Genomic DNA, 11,286 nt, shown 5'->3' on the forward strand with positions numbered 1-11,286 from the left:
AAGCATAAACAATTAAAAAAAAAACAAATGAAACTACATCAAACTAAAAATCTCCTACACATTGAGACAATCAACAAAATGAAAAGACAGCCTATATCATGGGGAAAAAAAATCTAAAAATCTTATAACTAATAAGGAGTTGATATCCAAAATACATATCATACAACTCAAAAGCATCAAAACAAATAACCCACTTAAAAGCTGTGCAAAAGACCTGGAAATACATTTTTTCCAAAGAAAATACATGAATTTCCAACAAATACATGAAAATGTGCTCAACATCACAAAACATTAGGGAAATTAAAATCAAACACGCAAGGAGATTTCAACTCAGGATTATTAGGATGAATTTATCAAAAAGACAAGAGGCTTACTATTAAACGCTAGCAAAGATATGGAGAAAAGGGAACATTTGTGTACTTTTGATTGGCTGATGAGTTGGTTTGGCCTCTATGAAAAACACTAGAGAGGTTCCCCAACATTTAACAAGACTACCATATGACCCAGAATTTCCACATTTGGGAAATGTATCTAAAATAATTGAAAACATTATGTTGAAGAGATATCTGCACCCATGTTCACAGCAACATTATTTATAACAGCCAAGAGATGATAACGACCTATCAACAAATGCTTGCATATAAAAGTTGTGCTATATTTAGACAATGGAGTATTATTCAGCAATATAAAGAAGGAAATTCTGCCATTGGTGACAATATGGATGGACGTTGAGGGCATCATGCTAAGTAAGAGAAGTCAGGCAGAGCAAGACAAATACTGTATGACCTGATTTATATGTGAAAAAAATAAACAAAAATTAAAATATCACATTTTTGGTTACCAAAGGTGGGCAGTGGGAAGAGGGAGAATTTGGTGTAGGAAGTCCAAACGTACCAACATCCAGTTATGGGATAAACAAGTATTGAAATGTTATGTACAACGTGAATACAGTTAACAGTGCTCTATGGTATATTTGAAAGCTGTTAAGCAAGTAGACCTCAAGTGTTCTCATAACAGGAAAATATATTTTGTTTCCTTTGTTTTTTGCATCTACATTTAGATGATGTATGTTAACTAATCTTATGTGATAATCATTTCACAATATATCAAAGTCAAATCATTATAATATGCATTTGAATCTTAAACAGCACCATATTATATCTCAATAAAACAGGGGGTGGGTAATTTAAAACAGTTTTACAATAATTTTCTTGAAATTAAAAGAAAATCTTGAAACAAAAGAAAATGGAAACACAACTTACTAAAACTTATAAAATACCATGAAAAGAATTATGAGTTTATTACAACAAATTAGTATGACAAGAAAAAAGAATTGCAAATAAACAACATTACTTCTCAAGGGAGTAGCGCAAAAAAAAAAAAAATCCCACTAAGTTCACAAGTAGCAAAGAAATGAAATAACAAATGTGAGAGAAGAAATAAATAAACAAAGACTATAAATATTAGAAAACATCAATGCTAGAGGTTGTTTTTGAAATGGTAAAATTGACAAACTGAGCTATACTAACAAAGGGTAAAACAATATGCAAATGAATCAGAAATGAGAGGCAATATTATAACTGATACAACAGAAATACAACAGGTTATAATAGGTGACTATCAACAAATAAACACAAATAACTCGGATATCCTGGAAATAATAAACTCTAGAAATATAAAAACTACCAAAACTGACTAATAAACAAAACAGAAAATCTGAACAAACCAATGATGAATGAAAAGATTGTATCAGTAATAAAAAAAAAAAAAAAAAACATAAGAAGAGGCTAAGACCAGACAGTTTCATTGGGATATTCAACCAAACATTTAAATAGAATTAATACAGTCATCTCAAACTTTTTAAAAACATGAAGAGGAGGCATATTTACAAACTCATTTGATGAGTCCAACATTACCCTGATATCAAAGCTAGATAAGAACACTACAAGGGGGAAAAAAAAACCGGCAAGTATTACTGATAAATATAGATGCAAAATTTCTCAATGAAATATAAGCAAATCAAATTCAATGGTATATTGAAAAGATCACATACCATGTCAAGTGGAATTTATCCCTAAATCCAAGGACAATTCAACCTATGTAAATCAAACATGTGATGCATCACATTAATGAATGAAATATAAAAATCGTATGGTAATCTCAATTGATGGAGAAAAACATGTGAAAAAATTAAACAACCTTTCATAAAAAAACAAACAAATAATAAAAAACCTCAACAAATTGCTATACAAAGTAAGTAAGTAAACATAATAAATGTCATACTGGACAAATTCACAGCAAACATCATACTCAATGGTGAAGTGTTTTCTGACAAAAATATAAAGAAAATGTGCACTCACCATTCCTTTACCACATAATACTGGAAGTCCTGGCCAGAGCAATTAGGCAAGATAAATACATAAAAGTAATCAAAATTGAAAAGGATGAAGCAAAACTATTTGTTTGCATTTAATATGATCTTATATGTAGAAAATCCTAATGATTCCATCAAAAACCTATTACAAATAATAGACAAATTCAGTCAAGTTGCAAGATACAAATATCAACATGTGAAGAGCAGTGTGTTTCTATATACCAACAATAAACAATTTGAAAAATAAGTTTCAAAAGCATTCATATTTAAAATGTCATCAAAAAAATTAGGAATAAATTAAACCAAGTAGGTAAAATATCCTTACAGTGAAAATGACAAAACACTGATTTAAAAAAAAAAAAAACTGAAAAAAAGATAAATGGAAAAAATTTTCATGGTTATGAATTGGAAGTATTAAAACTGTAAAAATGTCTGTGTCACCCAAAGCTGTCTATAGATTCAATGCAATCCGTATCAAAATTCAAATGACTTTTACACAGAAATACAGAAAACAAGCCTAAAACTTGTATGGAACCACAAAACACCCCTAATAGCCATATCAACCTGGTCAAATAATTAATCTAGAGATATCACAATTCCTAATTTCAAACTTTATTACAAAACTATAGTAATCAAAAATGATAGGTAACAGTAAAAAATGGAGACCAAGTCCAATGAAACAATCAAGTGCTCAGAAACAAACCCACTTATATAGTGTCAACAAGTACTTCACACGGGAACCAAGAAAATGTAAAGGGAAAACTATAGACTCTTCAATAAATTGTGCCGGAGGAAAACTGGATAATGGCCTACAGATGAATACAATTGGAACCCTTTCTTGCAGCACTCACAGAAATTAACTCAAAATGGACTGAAGGCTTAAATGTAAGACCAAAAACTAAAACTACTTGAAGAAAATGTAAACAAAAAGCTCCTTGCTGTGGTTTTGGCAAATATTTTTTGGATATGACACCAAAGGTTCAAGTAACAAAAGCAAAAACAAACAAGTGGAACTACAGCAAATTTAAAAAACAACAACAACAAAAAAAACCAAACCAAACAAAACAAAACAAAAAAGCCCCCAAAAAAACCTCCATAGCAAAACAAATAATCAGCAAACTAAAAAGCAACTACAGAATAAAATAACATACAGGCAATTTTTTTTCCATTTTTTAATCAAAAAACTTTTTTTATAAAATATATAAGTAAGTCATAAAATAATAGTAATAAAATAAAAAATTAAAAATTAAAAATAGGCTAAAGGACTTGAGTAGATTTTTTTTCAAAAAGACATATAGATGGCCAATAGGTACATGAATAAATGCTCAACATCACTAATCATCAGGGAAATGCAAATCAAAATCACAATGACACATCACGTCACACCTGTTAGAATGGCTATTATAAAAAAGAAAATGAAAATTTGCAAGAATATGAAGAAAAGGTAACACTTGTTTAATTGTTCAGTCAAAATATAAACTGGTACAGTCGAATGAATAAAAAAGAATTAAATTGGACCCCATCTTACACTACTCACAAAAATATCTCGCAATAAAATAGTCAAATTGTGACTTGAAATCATAAAACACCATAAAAAAAATCATAGAGTAAAATCCCCTTGACCTTGATCTTGTAAATAATGATTATTTAGATATGACTCCAAAGTACAGGCAACCAAAGCAAAAGCAAAAAGAAACAAGCAGGACTAAGTCAATGTAAAAACTTCTGCATAGAAAAGAATTTGAAAAACTTAAAAGACATCATATGGAATGGGAGAAACTATTAACAAACCATCTTTTGATAAATGGTATTTATGAAGTATATAAATACCTCATACAACTTAGCAGCCAAAAAAATAAAATCTAATTAAAAATGAATAAAATATCTGAATAGACATTTTCCTTAAGAAAACGTACAAATGTCCAACATGAAAAGGTTGTCATTAATCATCAGGGAATTGCAAATCAAAACCACGAGACCTTATCACAACTGTTACAATGGCTACAGTCAAAAAAGACAAGTGAGTACAAGGATTGGAAGGGATGTGAAGAAAATCCTTGTGTGTTATTGGTAAAAATGTAAATAACCACAGCCACTAGGAAAAGCAGTATGGAATTTCTGTCAAAAATTAAAAGTAGTAGCCAGGTGTCCAAGCACCATTTGTCAAAGAGACTATCCTTTGCCCACTGAACGTGTTTTACTTCCATCTCAAATGGTAGTTGACCTAGGATACAGGGGTTTACTACTGGGTCCTCTATACTGTTAATTTAAACCATGTGTGTATTTTAATACCAATATCATTGTTTCTCATACTGTAGCATTGTGATTTAGTTCTAAATCAGGAAGTGTGATGACTCCCAACTTGTTCTTTCCCAGGATTGCTCTGGTGTCTGGGTCTCTGGTAGTCACATAAAAAAATTTTAAGATTTATTTCTCTCCATGTGTACAAAATGCTGTTGGAATATTGATAGAAATTGCACTGAAACTGTAAATGGCTTTGGGTATTATGGACATTTTAACCTTTATTCTTCTGTTCCATTAGCCATACTTCTGGCCCAGTGTATCTTTCCACTTGTTTTGTCTTCTTCAATTTTTTCCATAGAAGTCTTATAGTTTTCAAAGTACAAATTTTTCACTTCCATAGTTAAGTGTATTCTTAGGTATTTTATTGGTTTTAATGCTATTTTGAATGAGGAAACTCTAGCATCTTCAACAAATGTTGCTGGGAAGATTGGAAAACCACAAGCAGAAAAATGAAATTGGACACCTACTTTCCGCTACTCACAAATATAATTTAAAATGGATTAATGACTGAAATGTAAGACCTCATACTTTAAAACTCTTAGAGGAAAACATAGAGAAGAAGATACTTAACTCTGGTTTGGGTAATAATTTTGGGATATGACCCCAAAACACAAGCCAGAAAAGCAAATATCAACAGGTGGGACTACATCAAACTAAAAAGATCCTGCACAGCAAAAGACATAATCAGCAAAATATAAAGCCTAATATAGAGTAGGAGAGAATTTTTGCAAATCATATATTGGATGGAGGGTTAATATCAAAATATACGTGGACCTCATATAACACAATAGCAAAAAAAAAAAAAAAAAAGAAAGAAAAAAAAGAGTAGAAAATCCAATATAAAAAATGGGCAGTGAATCTAAATTTATATTTTTCCAAAGAAGACACCCAAATACACAAAATGTACATGAAAAGATATTCAACATGACTAACAATTAGGGAAATGAAAATTGAAAGTGGAATGAGATATCCCCTCCCTCCTGTCAGAAAGGCCATCACCAAGAAGACAAGAGACAGTGCTGGCCAGGATGAGGATAAAAGAAAACCCCTGTACACTGTCGGTGGGGATGTAACCTGGTTCAACCACTATGGAAAAGCTATAGAGGTTACCCAAAAATTAAAAACAGAGCTACCATATGCTCCAGCAGTCCTCCTTCCTGGTGTGCATCTGAAGGAAGTGAAAACAGGGTATTGAAAAGATAGGTGCATTCGCATGTTTATTACAACATTATTCACAATAGCCAAGATATGGAAATGACCTGAGTGTCTAACAATGAAAGAATGGATAAAGAAGAAATGGCATTGACATACAATGGAATATTATTCTGCATTATGAAAGAAGGAATTTCTGCCATTTGTGATATTACAGATTGACCTTGAGGGTATTATGCTTGGTGAGATGAAATAAACAGAGAAAAGACAAACGTAAGATATCAGATATACAAAAACAAATGAACAAACAAAAAACAAGCAAGCAAACACTTAGAAACAAATTGTAAAATGGTGGTAACTAGGTGTCGGGGTGGAGGAAACGGGGAGATGTTAAAGGGTACAAATGTGCAACCAGAAGATAAATAAGTCATGCAGATCAAATGCACAGCACAGTGATTACAGACTGCAGTGCTGTACCAGTCTCCAAAGTTCCTAAGGTACTATCTTGTGAATATTCTTGCCACAAAAAATAAAGAAAATTATACTTGTGAGTCATGTGAGAGGTGTTAAATCTGTTTGTGATCACATTGCTGTATGTAAGTGGATCAAATCAACACACTGCAGACTGTGAAAAAAGAAAAAGTAGAGCTGCATGATTTCACTTACTCGTGTAATCTAAAAACAGCCGAATTCACACAAAGAACAGAGTGGTGGTTGTCAGGGCCTGGGAGTGGGGAAATGAGAAGATGCTCAAAGAGTACAAACGTCCATGTTTAAGATGACTAAGTTCTGGGAAATCTCATGAACAGCATGGTGACTACAGCTCACAATGCTGTATTATTTATCTGAAAGTTACTGAGAGCAGATCTCAAAAATTCTCACCACAAAAGGGAATTTTATGAGTTTATGGAAGTATCCTTATTGTGATAATCATTTCACAATATATATCTGTATCAATTCACCACATTACTTACTGGTAGGGCTGTGTCTGGGTCACTGTCTCTCAGGACTCAGAATTAAGTGAGTCTGTTTCACTTCATGGCTGAACATATTCAAATGGCCTGTTTATAAAATAAAAATAAAATGACTAATAATTCATTGTGACTGACTTCAAGAATTTTTTGTTGTTTTTAATTTTGTACCCATGCCTACATTTCACACTACTGGAACAAAATCAAATATACACCAAAACAAATAGCACATTACAATAATGATACCAGAGTCGTGAACATAAATATTCAATGTTTCTTCCTGATGTTTTCTAATCAGAAATGTTTTTTAAAATATTCAAACTCACCAGGTCCTAGCTGATAGCTATTGACAAAAGTCAAATAAGACAAAATGACAGACAACCCTGCAAGTGGTTTTAGATAATTCCATATTTTGTGCCAGAAATTAATTACCTCTTAGAAAATCACATAAAAATACTTGAAGCTCAAACCCTGGAACGTTTCTCAATTTCATCAAACTCACATGTTATTATCATATCTGTGTCCATTTAGGTGATGAGGTAGGTAAAGATAAAAAGTGATCTGTTCTTCTGTGTTTAGTACAATTAAAATAACTAAAAATGATTATAAAATGCTTCTAAGAAATTAGATAAGATCTAGAATACAGATGGAGATATGAAAATGCTTTTCCTTGCTCTGTACAAGAGTAGTAGCCCATCAGGTACAAATGTGTCAGATGACAAGGTATCTTCATGTTAAAAACAATGCCATCACTGCAAAGGAAAGCTTTACTGATTGTACTGAAATAAAAGAAAAAAATAGAATTGGAAAAAGATCACGTTGCCATAAAATTGCTCATGGTCACAAATAGTATAGAGAAGCAACTGTGGCAGATGTAAAAAGACGTAGAAGCCATCATTCCTCCACTGAATATGATTACACCAAATTGTGACTTAATCATTTACCAAATTGTGACTTAATCATTTCATAAACGTAATGGATAACATTTCTGCTTCTATAATTTAAAATATAATAACCTTTAAAATATTCTATGAGAGGTGTGGTAGTCAAATTTGTGTTCTAAGAAGTACTTTAGACACACCTAAGAATAACTAATGGTCAGAAAGATCAAATGCAATCAGCTACCACCCCATGCAAATTAATGGCATTCAGCAGATATTCATATATAAAATATGTATTAGTGTACAATATTTAAATAAAATCAAATATTGTATTAATATCTAATGTAAAATATCAGGAAATGTGCTGTGCCAAAATTGGAAGCGTCCTGGTGTAAACAGATTACAATTTTGTATTCAGTTTTCATAATGGGATAATACTGTGATCTGAGCAGAAATTGTAAAGAGATTTCTCCAAGAAAAATTCCTGACCACATCAAAAGTTGCACACTTACTATAAGGCCTTTCCCCTTGTTTACTCTCAGTGTCAGAAAGTGACTTGGATCTAGAATAGGAGAATAAAAAATCTTTAACGAGACATAGGAAAGCACTCTCTGTTAAAGAAAATAAATCAAAAGAAAAAAATGAAAGGGAAATTAAGATTCTACAAATACAAATACCAATTTTTATGGGAAAGGGTTAAAATTGAAAAAAGATTATATTCTTATTTCACCTTTTGAACAAAGGTATAGAAATCTAAGCTAAATAACTTCATATTTTGCATTTATTAGGAGAAAATGTATTTGCAATGAAAAGCAGTCATTGTCCTGCCTTTTAAATATTCTGACGATTTAGCTTTGAATATATTTCATCTCAAATGGTCTTAAGCAGTATGTACAATGGTTGGTATTTTAAAAATCGCCACTGTATTTGAAACTTATAAAAGTAATTCACAATTTTTAAAATTATATTCTTGTAAGAATTTGGTAGTGGCCTAGGTATTATTTTTAACAAAACTGGTCACCCTGGAATGCTGCAAAAGGTTTTTCAATAAGCTTATACTTACATATATTTAATACTGTCACTGTATTAATATTACGGAAACAACAGGCCAGCCAAGAAACAAGCACCACTCGGAGGGTTGGAATACTCAGATTTATTACACTGGCAGGCTCAGAGGGGCTTCTGCTCTGAAGCTCTGAGCACCTCCAAAACTTGTGCATTAGGCTTTATAGAGTTAATTGCAAGCATGGGGCTATTAGCCAATAAGGTGTTAACAGCAAAAGCAGGGAATCAGTACACTGGAATTTATCTATTAGGAACAGAGCATGTTACTTTTGGGAGCCCATGATTGGGTTAACAAATTGTAACAGACCCCAGCCACTCATCTCCTTAAAGAAGAACAAATGTGCTTAGTTAACTGCCTTGCAAACAGGCACCTGTGCATCCGCATGCCAGTCTCCTGGCCGTAAAAAGCAGAGACAATGCCTTGCTTGCATAGTTGAGGTTTTAGATAGAACTCTGCTCATTGCAAAGCAACAACCCAGGCCCTCAGCTATAAACACTGGGTGTGTCTGCTGTTAGATAGTCTTCTATGCCCAAAACAAGGAGCTGGCTGGGCTGGTGGCCTTTTCTAACATATCTATAAGGATATATCTTGTTTCCCTCTTCCCATGACTTCCCTAAAGATAAACAAAGCCTTTGCACTCACTTTGTAGTGATTTCTACAATCTCAATCCCACCCTGTCTTTCCTTAAATTCCTGCATTCCATCACACAACTGTTAGTGATTTTGCCTTTGATTGTACACAATAAATGTGGGAGCATTTGAGAGGCTCGTGGAGTTGGCTCCCGACTCCCTCTCCCTCTCTTGACTTTTTCCACAGAGTCTTGAGTAATTCATTCAGTCTCAGTGGGACTTCTGCTGGCCAGAACCCAGTTACTGGCACTTGTTGAGCTAGGATTTATGAGTTAACTTGTTAGCCCAGTAAACCAACACTTATTAAACTTCAGATTTCTGAGTTAGCCCAGCAGTACTTAGATCAGTAAACTGACACTTATTACACTTAGATTTAAGAGTTAGCTTGTTAGTCCAGCCCTGCTTTTCCTTCTCATTATGAGAAAATCTCAATCGTGGCAATATTTTGACTTGAAAATGAGATAAGCTAAGAAGCACATTTTAAATATAAAATATTTTAAGTACAAAATAAATAATTGTATTCCTTTAAAGACAGGAAATTAAAAGCATAATAAACTCTGACTTTGACACACAAAATATAAAAGTTAATATAATGTGTTTTCATACACCTCTTTCCCTGTTTCAGTAATTTCTCAGCCCCTTTCACGTTACACCCGAGTCCCCGCCCGTGACCTGTGGTGTAAACACCTCCGACCACACGGGGAAGGGGGGACCCAGGCAGTGAGAATGAGGGGCGCGAACACCCCCGTGGCCCCGGTGGACGCGGACCCTCACCCCCTCCCAGCAGGTGAGGACAACAGTCGAAGGGGTCCGCCAGCGCACCAGTCCCCTCCCTCCTGGACTGGAAACCCAACTCGGCCAGGTCCACACACACCCCGATGTGAAGCTGGCTTAGCGTGCGGGGAAACCGGCATTACCTCAGACAGCGAGCGAGGAGCGTCCTCCTCCTGCAGGAACGAGGGCCACGCGGTCCCGAAGCCGCCATGGCGCCGCCCGCTCCGCCCTGAGGAAAAGGAGCGTCGCCCCCAGGGAAGACGCCGACCACGTCTGTCGCGGAATGCGCATGCGCCCCACCATCTAAGAAATGTTGGCTTCGCGCGCCCCCTGCTGGTCCTTGAGGGCAATGCTGGATGTTCAGAACTCACTGGAGAACACATGACCCGTCCCAGCCATGATGTTAAATCACTGGAAATCTTAGTGCCCTGGTCTCTTTGTTAATGTCACTGGTGATGCTCTGATCCAGCCATGTCTGCTCTCTTGCCTGGATCATGCCTCGCTCCTTGGAACCACGCCTGGATCAGATGCAGAAGAGTCTCAAATCCCATATTTAGAGATGATCAGGGTTGGTCTGGAATCCAAACCCAAATCTCTCAACACCCTGGGGTCCTCTGAGGAGTGTGGTTTTCTCAGAACCGTCTGTTCCATGTCAGAAGCAGACCAAGCCTCAGGTAGCTTAGAAGGAATGTCATGCAGCCCATGCTTTGGACAGTTCTCAGTTCTGACCTGCATAATCTTGAGACCCTTTTGTAATTTCTAACACTCTGTTTTCTCATACCTGTATTGATGTTTATTTATGGCTAGCTGAAATATTGTTCTTATAATGCAGAGGTGCTATTGTTCTTCAGATAACAGAATATTTTGAAGGGATCAATTATTTATCACTCCCCATAATTAAATATACTTTTAAAGCTAGAAATTTTTCAGGCGGGCAATCAGGTCCTCTTCTTGAACCAGTTGCTGAGGTGCTGAGATTATCTGGTCTGAGCTCCAGATCCTGATCCTGCTGGTGGCTTATGGTGATGCCAGTGTGAACATGTTTCTCCTCGTGCGCCGGTGTGGAAAGGGGACAGCCCTGTTCCCAGATGGGACAGTATCATGCTGACACTCAAAGCAAGCACAAAAAAGAATC

General features: G+C 34.9%; 1 protein-coding gene across 30 annotated transcripts in view; it reads right to left on the minus strand.

Moving 5' to 3' along the window:
- Positions 1-10,441, minus strand: part of LOC141579045 (uncharacterized) — a 48,302-nt gene extending 37,861 nt beyond the window's left edge. For 15 of the 30 annotated variants that reach the window (XR_012510014.1, XR_012510023.1, XR_012510016.1 and 12 more), the window contains exons 1-3: positions 10,295-10,441; positions 8,195-8,244; positions 6,805-6,891 (exon numbers count right to left, since the gene is read on the minus strand). The gene's annotated coding sequence lies outside the window, so the exon portion shown is untranslated. Of the gene's footprint in view, positions 1-6,496; positions 6,555-6,804; positions 6,892-8,194; positions 8,245-10,294 lie in introns of all 30 variants that reach the window. The other 15 variants (XR_012510032.1, XR_012510041.1, XR_012510026.1 and 12 more) reach the window with 3 other exon arrangements.
- Between the last annotated feature and the right edge of the window lie 845 nt (positions 10,442-11,286).

This window comes from Camelus bactrianus, chromosome 1 (genome assembly GCF_048773025.1).
Source record: "Camelus bactrianus isolate YW-2024 breed Bactrian camel chromosome 1, ASM4877302v1, whole genome shotgun sequence".
In the NCBI taxonomy this organism is placed as follows: domain Eukaryota; kingdom Metazoa; phylum Chordata; class Mammalia; order Artiodactyla; family Camelidae; genus Camelus; species Camelus bactrianus.